Source organism: Narcine bancroftii, chromosome 3, assembly GCF_036971445.1.
Source record: "Narcine bancroftii isolate sNarBan1 chromosome 3, sNarBan1.hap1, whole genome shotgun sequence".
Taxonomy (NCBI): domain Eukaryota; kingdom Metazoa; phylum Chordata; class Chondrichthyes; order Torpediniformes; family Narcinidae; genus Narcine; species Narcine bancroftii.
Window position 1 is genome coordinate 349,832,341 of NC_091471.1, and position 25,513 is coordinate 349,857,853.

General features: G+C 45.2%; 1 protein-coding gene across 1 annotated transcript in view; it reads left to right on the forward strand.

Annotated features, from left to right (window-relative positions):
* The window catches only part of gcgra (glucagon receptor a), a 113,952-nt gene that overhangs the window by 78,407 nt on the left and 10,032 nt on the right, over window positions 1-25,513 (forward strand). The gene's annotated exons all lie outside the window — the stretch shown is intronic.

The window sequence follows — 25,513 nt, forward strand, 5'->3', positions numbered from 1 at the left end:
AGAACATCGTTTGTCATTTTTGTTTGTCATTGCCAGTCTGGGTTGCTCCCAGACTGCCTGGTTAGTGTGGGGAAAGAGCAGGCTCAATAATTCATCTCCAAGTACCACAACCTTCAGCACAAATAGCCAAAGGGACCTTTTCATGTGTTTGGACTTTCGTACAATCCCTTTCTTCATCACCATAGAATACTGCAGCTCAGAAACAGGCCCTTCGGCCAATCTAGTCTGTGCTGAACATTGGATCCTGTCTGCCTTGGCCCTTTCTCTCAGCTGCTCAAGGTACAAGAAGGGTTCTGTGCAATGGTATGGAGCCATAGAGTCACACAGCACAGAAATGGGCCATTCACCCCATCATGTCCATGTTAACCCTTTTGTCCTTCTACACAAATTCCATTTGCCCTCATTAGGTCCATATACTTCTATGCCTTGAATATTTAATTGTCTAAATGCCTGCCTCTTAAACATAGTAATTGTATCTGGTTCCCTTACCTCTGGCAGCGTTCTCTAGATATCAACCACTCTCTGTGTAAAAGATTTTCCCCTCAGTTCCCTCTTTACCCTCTTAAATCTATGCCCTCTCATTTTTGATGGCCCTACCCATGGGAGAATGATTTTGGCTCCCCTATCGATGTCTCCCTAAACTTTATATATTTCAATTTGGTCATCCTTCAGCCTTCCTCACTCCAGGGAGAACATAACAACCCGACTCAATCTCTCTTCCAACTAACATCTCCCAATCCTGGCAGCATCCCGGAGAATCTCCTCACTACACCCTTCTCTCATACAGGGATCTCGTTTACTTGCTGTAGTAGCAAAATGAATAATTCTTTAACTTACCTTGTTAGGTCGGTCTCCCGCTTGGTTCCTGTGACCGTCAGAGGTGTCCCAAGATAGTTTTACTTCTGGCGGCCATCTTGGTTGTTGTGCCCAGGTGCAGTTCCAGGAGCATGAGCAATGCATTCGGGTATTGTAGTGCTGGTAAGGGGCAGCGTGCAAATCAAGAGCTCAGTTAGAATGTTATAATCATGTAGCCATAGAGAAGGGTGAGTGAAACGGCCATAACTTTAGTTGACTGTCAGCACTAATGTTACTCTGTATTCACGAGCATCAGTGCAGATGTTATTTATGAATATTTCAAGTATACATGTTAAACAAAAGATTAAAATATATCTGGACTTGCATTGAAACTAATCGAAACTCGTCACTAGTAAGTGTCTCACTTAGCCTTCAAGCCACTATTTATTGGATCAAAGTCACTATAAGGGTTTTGACCTGCACCACGAGCTTTAGCCTCCACAGATGCTGACTGGCCAGCTGAGTTCTTCCAGCTTTCCCTTTTTCTGCTCTGGGTTCCTGCAGTCTATTTTGTCTGCACCCTTGCTTGGAAGGAAGGGAGAGGAGAGGTGCCAGGGGGTTAAAACCCAACCACGTTGGTGAAGCTGGAGTCACATTCAGGCCAGCTCAGGTCCATAAGGGTGATTTGTGAACCTAATATAGAATCCAGGCCAGGGGTGGCCAAACATTTTTGGTTGTGGGCCACATACAGAAAAATATAAGGAGTCACAAGCCAAACAATATTAAGCCCAGCAGTTTTCAACCAGTAACACTGCAAGAAAAACAATATTTTAGATCAGGAAACCCCCGGGCCATCAAAATTTCATTTTCTACCAAAATAACTATATGGCACTACTGAACAGCTTAACTGTTGACAGTAGATTATTGATATGCTCACGTATTACAGTCGGCATTTCTGTATCTGCTGCTCATAAATGTAATTTAAATGAATACATTAAAACTCTCATTCAAAAAGCAGTGTGCAAAATAATAACAGGAGAAAAGATCAAGAAAGGGTCAAGGCCGTCTCCAACATTCCTCCACAACTCTCAGTGAGTACAGGTCATGGCCCAAGTGTCCACCTGAATGATTATGTTGCAATGTGTAAATCTGTAGATAGGATATTAAACATGGGCTATTAATGTTAACAGATTCCTTGCAAATTAAACAACCACATTTCCCCTTGACTTCTGTGAAAGAGTATTTTCCCACCTTGTCTGACATTTTTGTTATTTTCTGTCTTTTCGGTTCCACCAGGTTTAATCATCTGAGGTAAATGTTTTTTCATTGATGTGCAACATTTCAATGGCAGTGACATCTAGTGTTGAAACTAAGAAGTGCAATGTACATAGGGTGCAATTTATTGTTAGACGATATTTCTAACAGGCCAATTTCCATTTTATTTTTAACATTCACCCTGGTCCACTTAAAAATGGGCAACAGGCCCCTGGAGCATAGTTTGGCCACCCCTGACCTTGAACGTACCACATGAACTGGTCCTCCCACCCACCATCTTAGCACTAACCTCGATGCCAATCTAACTAATCCCACATACCTGCATGCAGTCTACATCCCTCTGCTGTTCACTTGTCTGTCAAAATATCTCTTAAATGTTGCTATGGTTCTTGCTGCCACCACCTCTCTCTGTGGAAAAAAAACCGGTCCTTGCTGATATATTCCCCTTAAACCCGTGCCCACTAGTATTGGGAAAAAAATTATTCTGACTGTCCAGCCTATCGATGTATCTCAGAATTTTATAAACTTCCAGTAAGTCTTCCCTCAGCCTCTGACGCTACACAACTGTCCAACCACTCCTGGTACTCAATACTCTCCGATCCATGACACTTTTACTCATTTACAGATTTATTTGACTCCTGGTGACTGACCACTATTAACCCCTGCATCTCAGTTCTAGCAAAACTGATCAGGAGAATAAATAGAACCATAGAACATACAGCACAGAAACAGGCTTTTCGGCCCCTAGTTCCACTGACCTGGACCCAGTCAGTCCATAGCCCTCCATACCCCTCTCATCCATGTACCTGTCCAAATTATTTTTAAATATTAAAATTGTACCTTCATTCACCACTTCAGCTGGCAGCCCACTCCACACCCCCACCACTCTTTGTTTGAAGACGTTCCCCCTAAACTTTTCGCCTTTCACCCTTCACCCATGTTCTCTGGTTTGTATCTCATCTACCCTCAGTGGAAAAAGCCTACCTACATTTATTCTGTCTATACCCCTCATTATTTTAAATATCTCTATCAATCTCCCCTAATTTTTCTACGCTCCAAGGAATAAAGTCCAAACCTGTTTAACCTTTTCCTGTAAGTCAGTTCTTGAAGTCCGGGCAACATCCTAGAAAATCTTCTCTGCACTCTTGCAATCTTATTGATATCTTTCCTGTAGTTAGGTGACCAAAACTGTACACAATGCTCCAAATTCAGACTCACCAATGTCTTGTACAACTTTACAACAACATCCCAACTCCTGTACTCAATACAAGAGGCCATGAATTTTGCCCAAAAGTTCCGTCAGGGGCCATTTTCCATCTGTCTGAGGGTGAGGCACTTTCAAAGGTGCTCAGTAGCCCCTTTCACACTTCCAAGTGGTCCCAGGAATTAACGGCCAATCGGCCTAAAAAGGGTCTAGTGTGACATCATCTCACGCCAGGATAGACGGCCTCGACTCCAGTACAATCCCCAACGTCTGCAGATGCCGGCATTGCAATCAGGCAAGTGTAGAATGGGCAATTGCATTCCGGGATAGAAATGGCCCATGTTTTTTGGGTGAGTGCAGGAACATGAAGAAAGAAAAGATTAAAATGAAGGTATAAACTTTGCCGTGGGAAAGTCACAATGGGAGAGAGAAAGAGGAAATAAATAGCAATAGCGGACAATTTTTGAACAGTGTGGGAAAGTTGGTAGCGCTATAGTGCACAATTTTAAAAAGCCATGGAAAAAATGTGATGGCGGACCTGACTTCCCACAATGCCATGTGGCAGAGAGACCCCTCCATGAGCGCTCCATGCATGCAGCCCTTTTTCTGTTGCATCTGGGAGGGCATCGCTTTTTCCCATGGTATTTCTATATTGTGCACTATAGCACAACCAACTGTCCCATGCTGCTTAAACTATGGACGATGGCATCACCAATTTTCCTACGCAGATTAAACATTGTCCGCTATTGCTAGTTATTGCTAGCTCTTTTCCACAGTGCCTTGTAAAGGTTTATATAGATCGGTACAACAACAACAGGGACCAAAGGGGTCATACTGTGCTGTACATAAAGCTTAATTATATTACAATTAGGCATGATTAATTTTGTTCAAATTAGGATCAGGATTTAGGGCAGGTCCACCATCACTTGATGCATCATGATGTCATCGGTAGAAGATAGAACAGTCCTAACCCCAGGGATGGCTCCTTGCAAGTGTGAATTCATTCTGTGTCTCAGTTAAGAGTGGTCAAATGTGAACAGCAAAAACACCATTCCTATATCGGGATGCTGAACAGCCAATTTAGTGGGATGCAAGTGTGAAAAGGGACTAGTAATGTGCTGGGCCATTGTGCTCCAGTTTCTGAGATGGGTCTCAACCTCACAACCTTTGGCCTCAGAGGTGACTGCAACAAGAGCGCCAATGACGATGCCATGGCAAAAATGGGCCCCGGGAGCTTCAGTCAGCGTGGGTGAAACGCCAGGCGCAGTCCTGCTACCAATTCAGGGTCATGATCTCAGGGTCCAGTGTCACGAGGGTTCTAAAGCATCTTAACTCCAAGTTCCAAACAGAGAGATGGTTGTTTCTGCTGCCTTTACTTAAAGCGAGATTAGTCTGTGGTGAAACAGTGTCCCCGCTCTTATTTATGGGTCATGTGATATTAACTCTTTACAGGGAGTACGATGATGGAAGGTTCAGTGCAGGTCATTGGATATAATACAGCCTCTGACTCTCACCCATGAGTGGGGCAACACCAGGGAAATGCCGCAGAGGATTCAACCATCTTGAAACCTTCCAGCACCCTGGTTTATTTCAAATAGATCTCCTCTGAGTTGAGAAGATCAAAGAAATGTGAGTCAGGCAGGGAGTTTCTACAATTGGAGGAACTAAGCCAAGGTGGAAAATGTGTTTGCTCAGGACCATAGTCGATAAACAATCGTCTGACATCACTGTCATATTCCCCACACTTTAGCTTTATTCTTGCATTGACTGCTACACTTAAGTGTGGGTTAACTTGCCTGAATAGCATGCAAACAATTGTATATCAGTACAGGTGACAGTAATTAAACAATTGAAAGAGAAGGATTGATTGGGAGAGGGTGAGGAGTAGAAACAATTGGGTATCTGAATGAGATGTGAGTGGGAGATGCAGAACCATCAGTATGATCAGCAGAAGTTGGAAGGCTGCAATGCATCCAGTCAGAAGAGTGGGTGTAGTTCTTTCATCTCCATTGTCCTTTGGGGGAACAGTGTATGCAAGGGAAGAAATCAAGAACAGGGATGGAGTGGGACAGAGAATTTTAACCCTCATTTTCCCCCTCCCTCGAAGACTCGCCCTCAGGAAGAGGTTCCAATGGCCCCTGCATCCCACTGTGATCATGCGGGGAAGGTGCAGCAACAAGTATCAGGATTAAAAGCAGGCATTGGCAGACTGAAGCCCTTGAGGGCCCATGGGTAAGGGCAGCTCTGTTTGAGAATAGCCTACTTGGAACTGCTGGTAGCTTTCCTGGACAGTGTGTCTCAGTCCCACTCCAGGCAGTGAGACAGTGACTGGAATCTCTGCAGCTCTTCTGCACCCACATCTCTGGATGTACAGTGCCTGCTATTACTGTCAATATGAAGTGTGGAATAAAATAATGTTGCCTTTCTTTGAGGGGCTTTATTCACATCAGAAGCTCAAAATATTATTGGAAGCAACTATTGAAATTCCATTTGTATATAAATATCACTCTTTGAGCTGTTTCCTGGAGACATAAATCATTCTGGACTGGGAGGCATGAAGGTATCCAACCAAAGAAATACTCAAAACAAAAATGAGCAAAGTAAGACAAACTCCCAGTAACTTAAACACTCGGCAGAGTGAAACGCAAAAGTCTGCAGAATCTGTGATTATAGTAAGAACACTGGAGGAACTCAGTCAGTCTCGCAGCGTCTGTAGGAGTAAAGATATATCACTGACGTTTTGGGCCTGAGCCCTTCTTCAAGGAATAAACAAAGAACAGGAAGGCGTTAGAATAAAGAGACTGAAGACTGGCTACGGGAGAAGACCAGACCCACAAAAGGTCTCACAGAGGTGCAGATCAAGTTCCTCTCCCAGAGAGCTGTAACTCTCTGGAACTCTCTGGCCCACAGCGGTGTGAAAGCTGGACGTGTTTAAAGTGGACGCTGATACATTTTTGAACGAATGGGGGTGAAGGAGATGAGACCTGGGGCACATCAGCCACGAAGACACTGAATGGAAAGAGATCAAGTAACATAACATAATAACATAACGATTACAGCACGGAAACAGGCCATTAGGCCCTTCTAGTCCGCACCGAACCAAACACCCCTCTCTAGTCCCATCTCCCTGCACAATGCCCATAACCCTCCATCTTCTTCTCATCCATATACCTGTCCAACCTTTTCTTAAATAATACAATTGACTCCGCCGCCACTATTTCTCCCGGAAGCTCATTCCACACGGCTACCACTCTCTGAGTAAAGAAGTTCCCCCTCATGTTACCTCTAAACCTCTGCTCCTTAATTCTTAACTCATGTCCTCTTGTTTTAATCTTTCCTCCTCTTAACGGAAATAGTCTATCCACATCCACTCTGTCTATCCCTTTCATAATCTTAAATCAAATCCCCTCTCAACCTTCTACGCTCCAAAGAATAAAGACCTAATCTGTCCAATCTCTCCCTATACTCTAGATGCTTAAACCCAGGTAACATTCTGGTCAACCTTCTCTGCACTCTCTCCACTCTGTTTATATCCTTCCTATAATTAGGCGACCAGAACTGCACACAGAACTCCAAATTAGGCCGCACCAATGTCTTATACAATCTCAACATCACCTCCCAATTCCTATATTCCATGCAATGATTGATAAAGGCCAGCATACTAAAAGCCTTCTTCACCACCCTATTCACGTGAGTTTCTACCTTCGGGGAACAATGAACCATTACTCCTAAATCTTTCTGCTCTTCTGTATTCATCAATGCCTACTTCTGCTCTGCTCTCCATGCGTCCTTGTGTGATGGAATCTTCCCCTCCTCAAGCCACTGGACATTTGGTCTCCACTTTGTTCCCACCAAAGCATAGCACCTTATACTTGCTAGCACCATGATGCATCTGCCCCATTTCTGCACCCCATGACCACACCATCGTTTACTGGCAGCAGTCCCAACCTTAATGCACAAAATTCTGCAGACGCAGGCCTGAAATGTCGATAATATATCTTTACCTCCTGTGGATGCTATGGGGCCAGCTGAGGTCTTCCAGCATTTCTGTGTGTTTTTACTTCCACACCCTGCACTCAGAGAATCACCTCCCCTCTCTCTCTCTCTCTCTCTCTCTCTCTCTCTCTCTCTCTCTCTCTCTCTCTCTCCTCCATTTCTCATTCCTCTCTCTCCCTCTCCATCTCTCCCTGTTCTATGTTCCTCCCTTCCTCTCTCTCAGCCCAACACACAAACATGCTGGAGAAACTCAGCAGGTCTCTCATCATCCATAGGAAGTAAAAGGTGACCAGCATTTTGGGCCTGGGGTCTTCCTCAGGATTCTGGGTTTCTCCCACACTTCAGTGTACTGCACTCAACTCCAGCATCTGCAGATTTTCTTGTTCAAACCTTTCCCTTCTCTCTCTTCTTTCTCTCTCTCTCTGCCTCTCTTGTCCTTTCCCCATCTCCTCTTTCACTCTCCCTTCTTTCTATCTTTAGCTCCCACACTCTGCACCCACTAGCCAAACCCTCTACCCCTTCCCACTGCACCTCACCACCACTGCTCCTCACCCACTCTATCCACCCCTTCCCCTGCCTATCCCTACCCACTCCACTCACTCCCTTCCCCTTGCCCCTCCTCACTGCTCCATTCTGCCCATCCTTCCTCCACACCCATCCCAACCCTGACCAGCTCCCCTCGCCAGTTTAATCCCTGTCCCTGCCTCTCCTCAACCAGCCCATCCCTCTCCTGTACCCTGCCCTCCCCTGCCCACCTCTCCATCTCTCTCTGCACCCTGTCTCATCCTTGCCCACCTCCCCCAACCCCCATCCCTATCCCGGCCCCTCCTCACCCACCCTCTGTATCAGCTCCCACAGGGGTCTGACCATCGTGAAAGTCGTGATCTGACAAACCCCCGTTTGCAAAGGTGCTGTCACAGGAGGTGTTTACAGGGATGAGCTATGGCCGCATAATAAGCTGTTGCTATTGAGGCTGCAATGTGGAAATCACGTGCTGTAGCCTTCAGCTACTTGTTAATAATTAGATTTCCAGGCTTGAAGACTTTGTCCCTTACCTTCTCGGAAAGATGATTTAACAGAACACAATGAGATCCAGGTTACACAATTTGTGCTCAGTGCTGTCAACAACTCATTGCCAAGACCCTAGATCTTGATCTCTGTCCCATTCCATTCCGGGAAATTTCAATCTAAGATCTCAAGGCAAAACGTTGAATCTCAATTTCCCACTCGATCTGCTGAGTTCCTCCAGCAATTTGTAGATCCCAGCACTTGTCTCCAGGAGGTGAAGGGAGAACAACCCTTCTCTTTGATCATGGCCAGTAGAATCACACAGTCTTTCATTTTAATTTTATTTAGAAATATAGCACTGAAACAGGCTCTTCCACTCATGATCCCCATCACCCAAATATACACATGTGACCCATTAACCTAGTAACCCCATAGGTTTTTAAAGGTGGGAAGAAACCAGAGCAGACACGAGGAGAACGTACAAACTTGTTACAGACAGTGCCGGATTCGAACCTGGGTCATAATACCATGCCTTCTGCTTCGCTAACCCTGCCTCTCCTTGCGCATGGCAAGATTTGCTTGCGATCTTTGCTCTACCATGGAGTCCACAACATTATAACATCTACGTTCCAGTGCTGCCCTGTCAATGGAATTGATCGTGTCCAGCCTTGGGGCCAGAAGGTTCAGGTCCAGCTCTGGGGACAGAACAGTGGTGTGGTTCACAGAGCCTTGGCTTCAAAGCACCAAGGACCAGGTTCAATCTGGACTTCAGGTATTGTTTGTGAGGCATTTGTACCATCTTCCTGATTCCCCTGGGTGTTCCAATTTCCTCCCACATCCCAAGGATGTGCAGGTTGGTAGATTAGACTGTACAAAATTATGAGAGATATAAACAGAGTAAATGCTTTTTCCACTGCAGCTGGGTGGGACAAGAACTAGAGGACATGGGTTAAGGGTGAAAGGGGAAAGTCTTAGGGGGAACATTAGGGGGAACTTCTTCACACAGAGAGTGGTGGGAGTGTGGAACGAGCTGCCAGCTGAAGTGGTGAACGTGAGCTCAATTTTCACATTAAGAAAAATTTGGAGATGCACATGGAGAGGTATGGAGGGCTATGGACTGGGTGCTAGTCAGTGAGACGAGGCAGAATAAAGTTTGGCACAGGCTAGAAGGACCGAAGGGCCTGTTTTCTGTGCTGTAATCTTCTATGAAGATACGTAACCAACGTTTTGGGCTTGAGCCCTTCATCAAGATATGAGCAAAATGTCGGCAGGCACCCAAACAAAATGGTGGGGAAGGGGCAAGGGGAGGAGCACAGTCCCACAGGCAGGAGGTAATAGGTGTAAAGCTGGAGGAAAGAAAACAGAGGGATGGGGATAGGCAAGCAGAAACCAGAGAAGTCGATGTTAATGCCATCCTGTTGGAGTATGTCCAGACAGAAAATTAGATATTCCTCCTCCAATTCATGGGTGGTCTAGGTTTGACGGTGCATGAGGCTATGGACAAACATGACAGCGTGGGAGTGGTTGGCCACTGGGAGATCCCTGTTACTGATGGGAACAGAGCGAAGGTGTTCAGTGAAGTGATCACCCCGTCTGTGCCCAGACTCTGCGATGTAGAGAAGGCCACAACGAGAGCACTGGATGCAGTAGATGACTCCCGCTGATATACAAGTGAAGTGTTGAACTGACATATTGACAAGATCCGAGTGAATCTGCTCTGCATCCTTTCCAATGTAATCACACTTTGTCTGCAAAGTGACCTGGAGATTTATCCTGAAGGTGAGATTGGGTGGGGGTGGGGGTCCATGTAGGGGTGGGAAGGGCTGTCAGGAAAGGAAACTCACCTCTCAAAGTCTTGCCCTGTTATATCTTGTGCTGTGTCAACTCCCAACCAGGGTCTTGGCAAGGGGTTAGTGCGTGCACATAAAGCAAATGTTATTGGGCTTGCAAGTTTAACATGGGGCCAGCTTATTTTTGCAGAAGGACTTACTCTGTTACAAGCTGCCCTGTGTCATTGCTTGTGTATCAGGTAGCTGCATTTATCGCTGGCAGGAACAGTGTTTATGGCAGCCACGTCCTTCTGTGCTATTCCTGGACCTTTGGGTAGGGACCTGCAAGGGTTCAATCCACAGATGAAGAGTTTCTGCAAACCATCAGAATCTTTGCACCTGGAATTTCGCTTCAACACCAATAGTTCCTCCTCCTTCTGGGAAGGCTCTTTGATCTGAAAGGTCAATGCTGCTTCTCTCTCCATAGATGCTACCTGACCCACTGACTGTTTCCGGCATTTCATAGAAAATAGAATATTACAGCACACTACATGCAATTCAGCCCAAGATGTTGTGCCAATCTATGTAGACCCATTCCACAACAATCTAATTTTTCTCTCCCTCATTCTCAGAAACCTCTATTTTTCTTGCATCCATGTACCTGTCTACAAGTCTTTTAAATGTTCCTATTGTACCAGCCTCCACCACTACCCCGGCAATACATTCCAGGCACCCAGTCCATCCTATCTAAGCCCCTCATGAACTTGGACACTATAGTACATTTTATCCTTCGTTGCTCCAAAGAGAAAAGCCCAAGCTCTGTCAACCTTGCATCCTCTGACATATTCTCCAATCCAGGCAACGTCCTGGTATATTCTGGAGAATCCCCCATTTTTGTTTCAGACTTTCAGTGGCTGTGATCTTTGATTTGCCTCTTCCTCTTCCCCCTCTCAAGTCGAGCCATATGAGCTCCTCATTGTCCATGCCTGCAGGTGCTCCCACACAGGGGTTGTTCCTCGGACCAGTAGCCGGGGTTCACAGCGGATTCCCACTGTTAAATATCCTTTATCCAGGATCACCCTCAGTGGAGTTAAAAATAGCTCCAAAAAAATTCATAATTCAGTCCTGAAATCCCACAGCAATCTGCAGAATTAATTAGCTCTAATCACTCAGAGGTGACTCACAAAGCACAACAAACCCCATGAACCATTACTTCATGTTAAACTCCAGGAGCCATTTAAAATCTAATCCCCCAGTGCCAAATGTACAAAGGGCTGTCATCCAGTTAAATGATTTGGTACTCCGAGAGTGTGGATGAAAACAAAGGTGTACCTTATCATATCATATAACCTTATTTCTTTTCAACACAGAGGGCAGCCTTTTCAGCCGATCAAGTCCATGCTGATATTCAAGACAAACATTCATCTTCTGAGATTTCCTGTTTTTCCCCCATTCTGCTTATTCTTTGCTTATTCCTTGAGGAAGAGCTCAGGCCCAAATTGTTGGCCTCCAATTCATGGGTGGTCCAGGTTTGACAGTTGCATGGACAAATATGTCAGCATGGGGGTGGTTGGGGCCACTGGGAGATTCCTGTCCCTGATGGGGACAGAGTGTAGGTGCTCAGCGAAGTGATCACCCCGCCTGAGCCCAGTCTCTCCGATGTAGAGGAGGCAACAATGAGAGCACTGGATGCAGCAGAGGACTCCCGCAGATACACAAGTGAAGTGTATCTGTCTCCTCTGGATGCTGAAGGGCCGGCTGAATTCCTCCAGCATTTCTGTGTGTTTTTACTCATTCGTCTTCTTGCCCACATTTCCCATCAGCTTACTTGTCCTTCAGCATCCCCACCCCTCCATCTTCACAGGTCCTGTCTGGGCACACTCCAGCCAGAGGGCATTAATGCTAACCTTTCTGCTTTCTACCAAACCTGCTCACCTTTTCTTTTCCCTCCCCCTTCCTGTCTTTCCAGTCCTCCCCTCCCTTTCCCCCTCACCCACCTAACCATCCCTACCTCTCCTCCTCCTCATTGCTGCTGTCCCTCCCTCCTCTCTCCATCTATCATCTCCTGCATTTGCCACCCGCCCCTCCCCACTCTTTTGTTCAGATACCTGCTGGCATTTTTCCATACCTTGATGAAGGCCTCAAGCCCAAAATGTCGGTGATGTATATTTACCATTGCTACATAAAGGGACCTGCTGAGTTTCTCCAGCATTTTGTGTTTTTACTTCAACCACGATGTCTACAGATTTTCGTGATTTACTACATTTCCCTAGAGTTCTGCACAGTAATTATCCCTAAGCACTGATACAGATTCTATTCACCACCATCAGAGTGAACAATGTATATGACAATAAACTTATTCTCATTGCTGCTCATGGGAGCACATTAGTCTACAGTGTTTCATCCCTTATACTTTGATCAGACCCACTAAAGCCTGCAGAGGTTCGGAGGGATGCTAAATAAATGCAGTACTTTGTACATCAAAGCCTCATGCAGCGAATAACAGATATCCGGCAGCTCAAAGCAGCTGCTGAGCTAAATCACTCGTATGGGTAGATCCCAAGTGACAGTTCCCCGTGAGACATCACGAATAGATTCACCAGCTTCCTCTCTTCATTTTTCTGAAAGCATTTTGACATCAGCAAGTGGAAAAATTACACTTCAGGTCTAGCTCTGAGACACAGTGGGCTTTGAGTAAATTAATAAGTTTGTTTTGCTCGCAGGACCTGAACAAAAGATCTAGACCCCTAATTCATCGCTGTGTAAATGAAATATTTAACACAGAACTGAATATAAAGAACCTTAATGCTTCTGCCAGAACTGTTCATCACCTGGCAGTGATTTCCTGAGGGGCAAGCATGAGGTATAAAGCAGCTTTTGTTACCGTGCCATGTCAAACACAGAACATAGAACATAGAACACTACAGCACAGTACAGGCCCTTTGGCCCTCGATGTTGTGCAAACCCATGTATTCCTTAAAAATAATTACTACCCCATAACCCTCTATTTTTCTTCCATCCACGTGCCCCTAATGTTTCTGCCTCCTCCTCAATCCCTGACAAGGAATTCGAGGCACCCACAATTATTTTTTTTTAATTTACCCTGATGTCTCCCCAAAACTTCCCTCCCTTCACTTTGCACGGATGTGTTCTGATGCTTGCTATTCCTGCCCAGGGATAAAGGCGCAGGCTGTCCACCCCATCTATGTCTCTCATAAACTTGTCAACCTCTATTAAAGTCTTCTCTTATCCTTCTACGCTCCAAAGAGAAAAGTCCCAGCTCTGCTAATCTTGCCTCATTAATTTATTTTCCAATCTAGGCAACACCCTGGTAAATCTCCTCTGCATCCTCTCCATACCCTCCACATCCTTCCTGTAATGAGGTGTCCAAAACTGAAAACAATATTCTAAATATGGTCTCACCAGAGATTTGTAGAGTTGCAACATCACCTCTCGACTCCTGAACTCAATTTCCCAACCAATGAAGCCAAAGATCCGATAGGCCTTAACTATCCGTTGAAGAATACAAAACCAACTCACGAAGAAACTCAGCAGGTCGAGCAGCATCTGTGGAGATGAAGGGATGTTTGAAGTTTCAAGCAGGATCTCTGCTTCACTCCTGCATCTCTGATTCCCAGTTTAGAGCTTGGACTCTATTCCAGTTCAAAGAATTATTAAGGAACCTTTCCATCCAGCACCCTCTACCATCAAGGAGAAGACACTGAAGCATCAAAATCAGGACTGCCAGGCTGGGAAATAGCTTCTTCCCATGGGCTGTGAGATTGAAAACAAGTAAATCATCTCAAAATATTTATATATATTTAGTTTACATCTTCATGTACATATGTGCTAGCTAAGTGTGTGCACCGTGGTCCAGAGAAACATTGTTTCTTCTGGCTGTATATGCACAGTCGGAGGATAATGAACAAAGATCCATGATTCCAAGTCCAAAGCTCCCGATCTGTTCTAAAATCCATGGATCCCAGTCTAGGGCCGCACTCTCACCTACTCCAATGTCACGAACCCTCCTTGACGGGCTGGGGAATCCTGACTCCTTTCACTCTTGATGAGCACACAGCTTCAGATTTCCGATTTATTGTCAGAGTGCATACATGACATCACATACAATCCTGAGATTCTTTTTTCCTGCGGGTGTGGCAGAATTACCACTGATAGGTAGTGCAAATAATAAACTGTGAACTATAAACAGATAACAAATGTAAACAAACTGGGTGCAATACAGAGAGGACAAAAAGAAAATTGATAAAGTACACAGTAAGAGTCCTTAAATGAGTCTCTGATTGAGTTTGTTGTTGAGGAGTCTGATGGTGGAGGGGTAGCAGCTGTTTCTGAACCTGGTGGTGCGAGTCTTGTGGCATCTATAGCTCTTTCCTATTGGCAGCAGCGAGAACAGAGTGTGTGCTGGGTGGTGTGGGTCTTTGATGATTGTTGCTGCTCTCTGATGGCAGCATTCCCTATAGATGTACACAGCACCCTGTGGGTGGCTGTGATGTCCTGGGCTGTGTCCACTACCTTTTGGAGGGCTTTACGCTCAGGGGTATTGGTATCCCCTTGATGTAGCCGGTCAGCACACTTTCCACTACAGTTCTGTAGAAATTTTCCAGGGTTTCTGGTGTTGTTCCAAATCTCTGCAAAATCCTGAAGAGCTGACATGTTTTCTTCACTATGTTGTGTTGGGTCCAGGAAAGATCCTCTGAGATGGTGACTCCCAAGAACCTAAATGTGCTCATCCTCTCCACCTCTGATTCCCCCAAGGATCAGTGACTTTTCTTTCCTTAAGTCAACAATTAGCTCCTTAGTTTTGGTGCACCATTCAGACAAGTTTTCAATCTCCATCCTGTACACTAACTCATCTCCTTCCTTTATACAACCCACTACCATGACATCGTCGGAAAATTTGTAGATTTTGTTATTGTCAAACCAAGCTACACAGTTGTAGGTGTAAACTGAGTAGAGCAGGGGGGGCTAACAATACGTCCCTGTTGAGTTCCGGTACTGACGGAGATTGTGGAGGAGAACTTCTTACCAAATGTTACTGACTGTGGACTGGAGGTGAGGAAATCCATGATTCAATTACACAGTGGGGTGTTAACTCCCAGATCTTGGAGTTTGTTGACCAGTTTTGAGGGGATGATGGTGTTAAATGCTGAACTGTGGTTGATAAAGAGTCTTAAAACTTAAACACAGGATTACACTGTTGCAATTTGCTAAACTGAGGTTATCAGGTTCCCAGAACTCGGCACTGGCCCAAATGATCAGAGATTACCAAAGTGTCTATACTATTCATATTGAAGCCCATCTTTTAAGCATCATTCAAAGGACTGTGTGTATAAATTTCACCTTTGTCAGTGCCTGCTGGGGGCTTCCACTTGACATCACCCATTATCCCATTTCTTTTCAGTGACTGGCCAAGTTGGCCCCTAGGCAATGGCCAATTGCCTGACTCGCGGCATGGCACTGACCAATTAGCCGTGCCTGACCCAATTACTGCCCTGAAATGGGGTCTGTTATTCATAAAGGCTCCATCGAATTCAGCCTTCACCGTCACAAATAACACTCATTACGAGGACACAGTGGGTAAAATGGAACAATATTTTACCAGGACAGCAGGCAGCCTCAGACCCTAACCTGAGCTCCATTCCTGAGTCACTGACGAGATGCTCTCTGTCAAAACACAGACACCACAGGTCAGAGTCAGGTTCTTTCCAAGAACCCTCTCTTTAAAGATAGAGGTGGTGCTGAGTTGGAAATGTTGCCTTATCGATTATAAAGTAACAATTGTTCACTTCCTGATAACTGGGGAATGAAAGCTGTGTCTTCACACTGAGTCAGTTTCCATACAGTCACCAGTTCTGTATCTATTCCCTTTCAGTCTACTTTCGTCTTCCTTTTCTCACTTTCTTTAGTTTTTTTCTCATTCCTTTTTTAATCCTAATTTTACTCCCTCCCTCTGACCCTTGCTCCTCTCCATTCTCCCCTCTCTATCCTTTCCACAGCTTTTTGTCCCCTCCCCACCACCACGCTGTTGCAGAGCCAGCGCCACAGGTTCGAATCCAATGCTGTCTGTAATGAGTATGTATGTTGTCCCTGTGACCTGCATGGGTTTCCTCCGGTTTCATCCCACATTCCAATGGTGTTCGGGGTTACTAGGTAAATTGATCACATGGGTGTATTTGGGCAACAAGCTCAAGGCCGGCAGGGCCTGCTACCTCGTTGTATCTCAAAGTGCCCCTCCTTCTTTATTCCTCTCACTGCCTTTTCACTATCTCATCTCCTCCACACTCTCACGCTCTGGGAATCTGTGCAACTTCCTGGTGTTCCATATTTTACTGATTTGTGTCAGTTGAAGATAAGGCTAATGACATATGTAAACACAAGAAGATTCCATGTTGGCCCCAAGCCTTAAAGAAAGAGCAACTGCTCTCTGATCTGCCAGTCCAACTGCATTGATGCTGCAGCCAAGTTATCAGTGCCTCTACTTCCTAAAGAAATTCAGATTTCCTTCACTGGCATGTATATAAAACACAAAGGAGGAGCACAGGGAGAGAAAGAGGAGCAGAAGAGAGTCCCTTCAGAAACATTGAGTTTCCTGCGCTCCCACTGCCACATGGCCTCCTGTCCGTTCCAGAGGTGTACCACACCTCCTGGTTCCCCAGCCCTGATACAATCAGGAAGCTGTCAGCGCCTGAGGCCCTTTGGGAGCCCTGGTCATAATCGGCACCCTTCTGGACTTCAATCCCGATACCTGGTTTCTAGGAGCCAGACTCCAACAGCTTACTGTGAATCCCTGTGCCTCCGAACCCCATCCCTAGTGCGCTGCTGTGATCTCCCTCCCTGTGGGCTTCTCCCTCTCAGCTCTAATGCCCTGCATTGGGTCCACTGATCTCCCAGACTCTCCTTGTCCCTAACGTCTCTTACTAATTCTTAGAGATAAACCATGGAAAGTATCCTCTCTGAGTGCATCACAGCTTGGGATGAGAACCAAGTTGGTCATTGGGCCTGTGTGATAGAGCAAAAGGCTGCAACTTCAGACCCAATATTTATCACATCGCCTAAAGAAACCAAACTGGGGCATTAATTCCTGAATAAACCTGAAAGGTTTAATTCTTGGATAAGATAAGGCAGAGAGGATTACTAATTGGTAGCCAGTGTAAGAGACTAGCTGTTCGCGAAGAGTGCATGCATTCTTTGAGAACAATTCAATCTCACTGTCGAGTGCCCCGGAACTCAGCAGGCTACAGAAAGGGGAAAACCTAAACAAGTCAATTACAGGCTCCGACCTCCCGTCCACAGCTGACATCTATGTGAGGTACTACCTCATAAAGTCAGGCAACATCATTAAGGACCCCCATCACCCTGGTCACAATCTTTTCCCACTGCTGCCTTCAGGCAGAAGGTACAGAAACCTGAAGACCAGCACCTCTAGGTTCAAGAACAGATTTTTTTACCCAACAGCTATCAGGCTCTTGAATACCCTCATACCTCAACAGGACTATCTAAAGATCTGTCTCTACTACTGAAGTCATCACAATTTCTCTTGTGCTAACTGCAACTGTGAATATTTATTTATCTATACCTTTAAATTTATTATCTCTTCCTCTGTCTTAGCACTTTGTGGTAATTTAGCTGGTGTTCCTGTTTGGCTGCAGCAAGTAAGAATGTCGGTGCATCTGTACATTTTACTTATAATGACAATAAACTGCCATCTTACTAAGAATGCGGAAAAGTTTAAGTGAGAATTCCAGGCCGGAGTAACAGAGATGGTCGGTCAGTTTGCCCAAGTCCCTGAGGGAGACTTCTCTTCTTGGTCCTCTTTCCCTGAGGACCCTACACTCACAGATGAGGCACCCTGCGTATCTGCCACTGTGATATCAGGCCTGCTGAGTTGAGTTAACCCGCAGATCCCATCCGGCCTCAGTTTCCAATCCCACAGGTTGCTATGGGAATTGAGCTTAGTATTTCTGGAAGCTTTTAACAGATTCTTTTAATTAAATCAGACGCGGGCCCCAATGATTTTAGTGCCAAGAGGGAAGAGATTAATAGCAGTCATCTAAAACAGTTGAGTAGCACTATAATTTCAAAACTGTGCAGACTAAACAGTTGTTATAGAAACTGAACAAAACAGATCAAATTTCCTCTTCCAAACCTATCCCAGACTGTGAGTGGATCTTTTTGGAGAGAACTGTTAGCATAGCAGTTAGCACAATGATGTTACAGCGCCAGCGACCAGGGTTCGAATCCAGCACCGTCTGTAAGGAGTTTCTACATTCTTCCTGTGACCTGAGTCGGTTTCCCCTGGGTGCTCTGATTTCATACCACCCTTCGAAAATAGATGGGGTTGGTCAGTTAATTGGGTATATTACGAGCTCCTGTTTTAAAATGGGATTATCACTGAAAGGGATAGTATAGACAGGAGGGACTAAATGGTCACAGTTAACATTTTACATTTCAGCCAGTGATAAGTCAATACATTGGAAGGACTGAGGGAAGGCTTGTCACAGTCTGTCCAGATTCAATACATTTGCAAAGACACTGATTTTGCAAGGCAGAACCATTCTGGCTGCTGAAGATAAAACAGCTTTTTGAAGCAGCTTGTGGCCAGCCATTTTTGTGGAATTCAGAGCAAAGCACGCTCTGTGAATGACTGGGCCTTTTCAGTGGATTGACCTGTTCAAGGAGGGACTTTTGGGAAGCAAAGTGTTTCATTTTGAGTGTGCCTAACTGTGGAGATCACTTGGAGAGAACGGTACCAGGGCCTTGGAAGCTTTGTGAAGGCCGCCCAGGTTGAGTCTCGCCTGCAAAAGGACCAGGAGTGTCATGACCACAGCTCGTGTGGATGGACATTTCTTCAAAGGCAACGCAAGAAAAGTTTGTGAGTCTATAGCAGCTGCAACTTCCGTCTTCCCTGGGCAACAAATTTCAGAGGGCTTGGCCTCAACCTGATTTTGAAAGACTGAACTTTGAAGTAACTTTCTAGATTATGGTCTGGTCTATAATGATTTGGGTATCTCTCTCTCTCTCTCACACACACACACACACACACACACACACACACACGCACACACACGCACACACACGCACACACACGCACACACACACACACACACACACACACACACACACACACACACACGCACGCGCGCGTACATAGATGGCGATAGATTTAGTGTTAAGGATAGAAATAAAATTTGTGTTTTAAAATTAAACACTGGTTCATTGCCTATTGCTGCTTATTTTACGCTGGTCATAGCAAGTATAATTTGACAGCATGGGTTTCATGGGTCGTGTTGTAAATAAATGTAATTTTAAATTCTAATCTCTGATGGAGAGAGAGGCTTCTAATCTCATCTCCAACCTCTCATTCTCTCTCCAATCTAGTCTTTATCATTATCATTACTCAGTCCATGGTTCCTCCTAAACTCTAATTTTAAAACAAATGATTCATTGGAGTGAAATGTCTCCTGAATCTCCTGCTGTTAATTTGTGACCTTTACATCTCCTGGCTCTGGGCTGTTCCCCTCTCCCGGCTAGAAGGTGGCAGAGCCTCCAAATTATTACACCCTTCCAGAATTTGAAAGGTTTCTCAACCACATCTTTCTACAGAAGGCAATCCCATTCATTCAAACTGGTAGCACTTCTGTCTGTTTTAACTGCAATCACCATGTCTGCAGACTTTTGTGTATCACCCTATAAAATTGATGAGTTCAGGAAGCAACCTCAATGCAGACAAAGGGTTTGAACCAGAAATGTCAACCGGTTTTTTTCTCCAATTGATGCTACTCAATCTGCTGGGTTCCTCCTGCAGACTGATTTTGCCCCAGTTCATTAAATCTTTCCTGAGTTAAGTCTCCCAGAAATGGTGTGATCTTTGAGCAAGCACTGAGGAGCTGGAGTGAGTCAATGGGTCAGGCCACATCCACAGAGAATGAGATGGTCAGTCAACGCTTTGGGTCGGGATCGTTTATTCAGACTACAGTGGGAAAGGGAGAGACCAGGTGTCAAAAGCTGGGGCTGGGTGGGTGAGGAGGGATGAGGAGGAGCCGAGAGATGATAGGATACTGGACAAAAGAAGATGGCAGAGGTGGGGAGACAGAAAGGGGAGAACTCTGGGGATGGGGGCATTTGAGAAAAGAGTGGAAACAGGAGCAGGTAAAGGAGAGAAACCGTGGGACTAAAGGGGCAGCATTTACCTACGATTGGACTAAAATGATCATGTCGCTTGGCTTTAGGCTACCTGGAGAAATGCAATATGCTGTTTTCTCGCTTCTGTTTAGCTCTACCCTGACAATGGATGAGGCCAAAGGTGGACATGTCTGTGTGGGAATGGTGACGGTAGATGAAATGGTTAGCGACTAGGGACTCTCGCTAGTACAGAGTTTGTTATTTGTTCTTTGCTAACACAATGGCATGAGGAATTGGAGCAGGAGAAGTTCAATCAGCCCTCCCATCGTGTACCACCATTGAGTAAAATCGAGCCAATCCCTTGATTGTCTCAATGTCCAGAAGTCGCACAGCATTTGAATGAACTCATGCTTGAACCCCATATACCCATATGAAGGTCCCAGGCTCACCCTTTCCTTCCTGTGGTTGCTGCGTGACCTGCTGGGTTTCTTTTGCATGATATATTTGCACATGACCCCCATGACACCCTTGGGGGGAGGAATTATGAAACAAACCATTTTAGACTCCCCTACCTTCGACATTCACCTCATCGATGCCCCTCAATTTTATGAACCTCTTAGCCTCCTACGCTTCACAGAGAAAAGTTCCAGCCTATCCAGCCTCTCCTTATAACTCCAGCCTTCCAGTCCTGGTAACATCTTTATGAATCTTTCTGCCCTCTCTCCACATCCATTTTAATATTTGATAGAGTCATGTAGTGTGGAAACAGGCCATTTGGTCCAACTTGTCCACACCAATCCTAAATGTTCCACCCACCTTAGACCCATCTGCCTGTGTTGTCCCATCATATCCATGGATCAGTACAAAATGTTTTTAAACACTTTACTAGTACCTGCCTCAACCACCTCCTCCAGCAGCCCATTCCACATACCCACCACCCTCTGTGTAAAAATGTAACCCCTGTGGTGGTCCACCACTGGCCTACTGCAGGGCAACCTCTGTACCTCCAGGAGTGTAAGGGAACAGGACAACACCTTGCTGGCTCTCAATCAGCCAGCCTGAATGGATCAAGCCCCACCCGGTCGGGTGTCAATCGCCCTACGAGATATAAGCCTGTGCCGGCCTCCTGAGGCCTCACTCAAGAGTTTCTGCAGCCACAGCCAGCCTGGCACTGTGGAAGTCTTTGTGGATTAAAGCCTGTTGTTCAGTCTTTACCTTGTGTGTGTCTGATTCTGTCTAACAGCGCACCACAAGCCCTCAGGTTCCTGTTAAATCTCTCTCCTCACCTTAAACATATGAACTCTGGTTACTGATTCCCCTACTCTGGGCCTTCACCAGATCTATTCCTCTCATGAATTTGTACACCTCTGTGATCACTCCTCTTCCTCCTGTTCTCGAAGGAGTAAAACCCCAGCCTGTGTAACAGAGTTAACCTGGTGTTCTAATAATTTTTATTCACAATTCTATATTTATGTATTTTATCTGGTCTTTACAGCACCAGCGATTGGATCCGACCAGGGGTACAAATCCAGTGCTGTCTGTAAGGAGTTTGTACATACTCTCCGTGTCTGCGTAGGTTTTCTCCAAGGGCTCTGGTTTCCTCCCATCTTTCAAAAATATACCAGGGTGTAGGTCAATGTTTCCAGTGGGAACAATTTTCGTAGTGCTCACCTCTCTGTACCTCCTAAGTCCCTGCCCTTCAGTTCCTCAGATTGATGCTTGCACCGTGAGGAGAGCAAATAAATGCTGGAAAACAATTCCGTGAGTCATGTCTTTTTCTACGCTCTATGCAAGCCCATTACACCTACTCAATCTCTTTCTGTAGCTCAGGGCCTGAGTCCTGGCAACATCCTCATAAATCTGCACCCTTTCCAGCCTGACATCCTTCCTGCTGAACACAATATGGCAAATGTGGCCTCATCGACATCTTGTTGCACTGCAACATGACCTCGCAGCATCTGTACTCAGAGATCTAAATGATGAAGGTCAAAGTGCTGAGAGCCTTTTTGGCCATCTACCTGTGATGTCACTTTCAAGGTACTACATACCTCTCCACTGGGCGTCCCCTGCTCTATAACATTCCCCAGATCCTTATCATTTGTTGTGTAGATCCTACCCACATTAGACCTCCAAAAATGCTACACCTCTTTCCTCTGTATTAAATTCCATCCAACTAATCAAATTCTATCACCCATTCCTCTGGCCACCTGCTCAACCAATCAAAATCCTGCTGGCTAGGCTGGCCTATAAAATGAAACAGAGTGATCATCAATAACCAAGGGTGCATGGTTCAGAATCGGAAGCAGGATTTATTGTCATGAACATGTCATGAAATTCATTGCTTTGCAGCAGCATCTTAGTGGAAATATTGCTATAAGTTACAGTTAAAAATTAATATATAAATAAATTGGTACAAAAGAAGAGAAAGTGAGATAGTTAGTGTCTGTGGGGTCATGGTCCATTCAGAAATCTGATGGCAGAGAAGAAGATGTTTTTGTTCCACTGGGTCTTCACCTTCAGGCTCCTGTACCTCCTTCCCGATGGTAGCGGTGTGAAGAGGGCATGGCCTGGGTGGTGGGGGTCCTTAAGGATAGAGGCTACTTTTTTCAGAAACTGCCTCTTGTAGATGTCCTCGATGAAGTGATGGCATTGGGCGAGTTCACAACTCTCTGTAATATTTTCCTCTCCTGTGCATTGGCACCTCCATACCAGACAGTGATACAACTCGTCCGAATGCTCTCCACGGTACACCTGTAGAAATTTGCAGGAGTCTTCGGCGTCACACCAAATCTCCTCAAACTCTTCACAAAGTATAGTCGCTGAAGAATTTTCTTCATGATTACATCAGGACAGATCTACAGAGATGCTGACATCCAGGAATTTGAAGTTCTTTACCTTCTCCACCGCTGACCCCTTAATGAGGAATGGTTCGTGTTCTCCAGATTTCCCCCTTCTGAAGTCCACAATCAGCTCTCTAGTTTTGCTAACTGTGACAGATTATTTTATATTGTATATAGATATGTTTTAAAGGAGATAAATTGTGGCAGGTTTTTTTTGCGTAGGTCACATACAAGCACTTCAAAACAGATCTTATTTAAAATGCCAGAGCTCTGCTCAAGCCAGACAGTCCAGGCTCTGAGTGCCTTTGCAAAAACGTTGAAGAAGGACTTCACAAGTAGGTATTAATTAGATATGCTGTGGAGTAATGGATTATTGTTTTGGAAAGCAACAGATGAACAAACTCCAAAGATTAGACCCGGCGTCTGTCTGAGTGCAGTTGGCTGTTCTAAGAGCATCATGTGGTTTTCTCTGAGTGAGAGAGAGAGGGAGAGTTCAGTTCTACAGTTCTGCAGCAGCAGCTGGGACTGGAACAGGACAAGCTGGCAAGCTTGTGGAAAAACCCATTTTGAAGATGGGTTGTGAGGTCAAAGTCCTTGCGGTCCATAAAAGAGGAGATGACTGGCTGTATAATCTTTCACTTGAAATAAGGGAAACAGAAAAGGAACTCTGTGGTGACCTGAAAGAAAGAGGTTATCATCTGGAAAACCCTGATGGGGCATGTTTCTTCGGCAAGACACTGAAGTGGCTGATCAGAAGGAATCAGTTGTGGGTGTCCAACAAGCAACAAATCTCTCTCTGAAACCTGACAAGAACCTTCCTGAGTGGTAACCATTTACCTTTAAAGCACCAAAGCCTAGTGAAGATTCATAAGTGTTAAATTCTGTGCACAGTATAAGAATTGCCTGCAACCAGTAAACTTGGAGGAGTGAGAAATGAGATTGGATTGTGAATCAAAGAACTTTTCTGAACTTACACTCACATTACATACACGTGCGCTTAGAATTAGGAGGGGGTTAAGTTAGGTTAATAATAATAAGTTAAAGTTTGATCCTGTTTTTATGTTTAAAGGTAATTAAAAGCAACTTTAGTTTAAGTAACCATTTGCCTTGAAGAATTTCTATTGCTGCTGGGTTTTGGGGTCCTCTGGGCCCATAACATTGCATTGTTGATGTCACTGTGACATCACAATGAGCTGGTCTATCTCCCTCCTGTACCCTTCCTCATTGCCGTTTATGATTTAAATTATGTCTGGCCACACTTATTTAAATACTTCAATTATTGGGAGGATCAGTGGGCAGGTGACATTTTATTTTGCAACTCAAATAAGGATGCGTGTCTGGGCTCAGGCAGTGTGGAGATGGAAACCTTAAACAGCCTCAACTAGAGAGCTCAAAGCCAGGGCAGCCAACCTAAAATTGGTCCACTTTAAGCCAGTATGGACTCTGTAGGCCGTGAATTGCAGCAATTCATTGAGTGTTTTTATTAGCTTTAAAAGGACAAAAAAATCCCAGCCCTCAAGCCTGTTTCTCCCTGATGTAAGATGTTGGCTGATGTTACACTGCATCTCCACTCTCGCACCTGGGGCCAAGTTCAAAGTTTTGAGAGGTTTATACCCAGATGAGGGCTCGTGAAGCTGTATTGGCATCGTGATTGTACAGGGCCTGAGGTAAAGGGAAATTGAGAAAATCTTTTAGCTCATTAAAAGCTGCCTCATATCACAGACATAGCCAGCATGCCTGAGCACCCTCAATGGCCTCCAGCAGTGAGATAGGCAAAGAGGCAAATCAATTACTACTCATAGCATGCACGGGACCTCCCAGCCATTTCCTTCTTTTGTAAGAGGAAGATGGTCTGGACTGACTGTCTCCCACTGAGCTCTTGGGCCAGGTTTATGCTCTGAGCTCGAGCATAGACACTGATGTGTTCAGCCCTGATGCATTTCTTACTGTCAGCCAAAGCTGCCTCACATGACTCAAGACAGGAGAACAAGGAAGATTCTTTTCACACACTGCCTTTCAAGATGCCCTAGATCATTTCCACCATCAGAGAATGCCTCCCGAGTTGTAAGTAAAACACGAAAGTCTGCAGATAGCGTGATTGAAGTAAAAACACAATGCTGGAGAAACTCAGCAGGTCAAGCAGTGTCCTTTATATAGCGTGGATAAAGATACATCACCGACGTTTCGGGCTTGAGCCGTTCATCACTGTTTGATCTGCTGAGCTTCTCCACCACTGTGATTCTACTTTTCACTTTAGCTCCTGAGTTGTCGTGGGCAGTTGCTGTCATTCTGGTTCCGAGGAGCTGAGGATACCTGTATGTCTGCTCTTTTAACAGGGATTGGTCAATGCTCACCAGCAAGGTCTCATTTGAGTGGTTAGCTGTGTCAGGGTGACCAGAGACCAAGCTCCAATCCACGAGTTCATATACACATTTGTGATAGTACAGATTCTGTTACCAATGTGTATATGTACAGATGGTAGC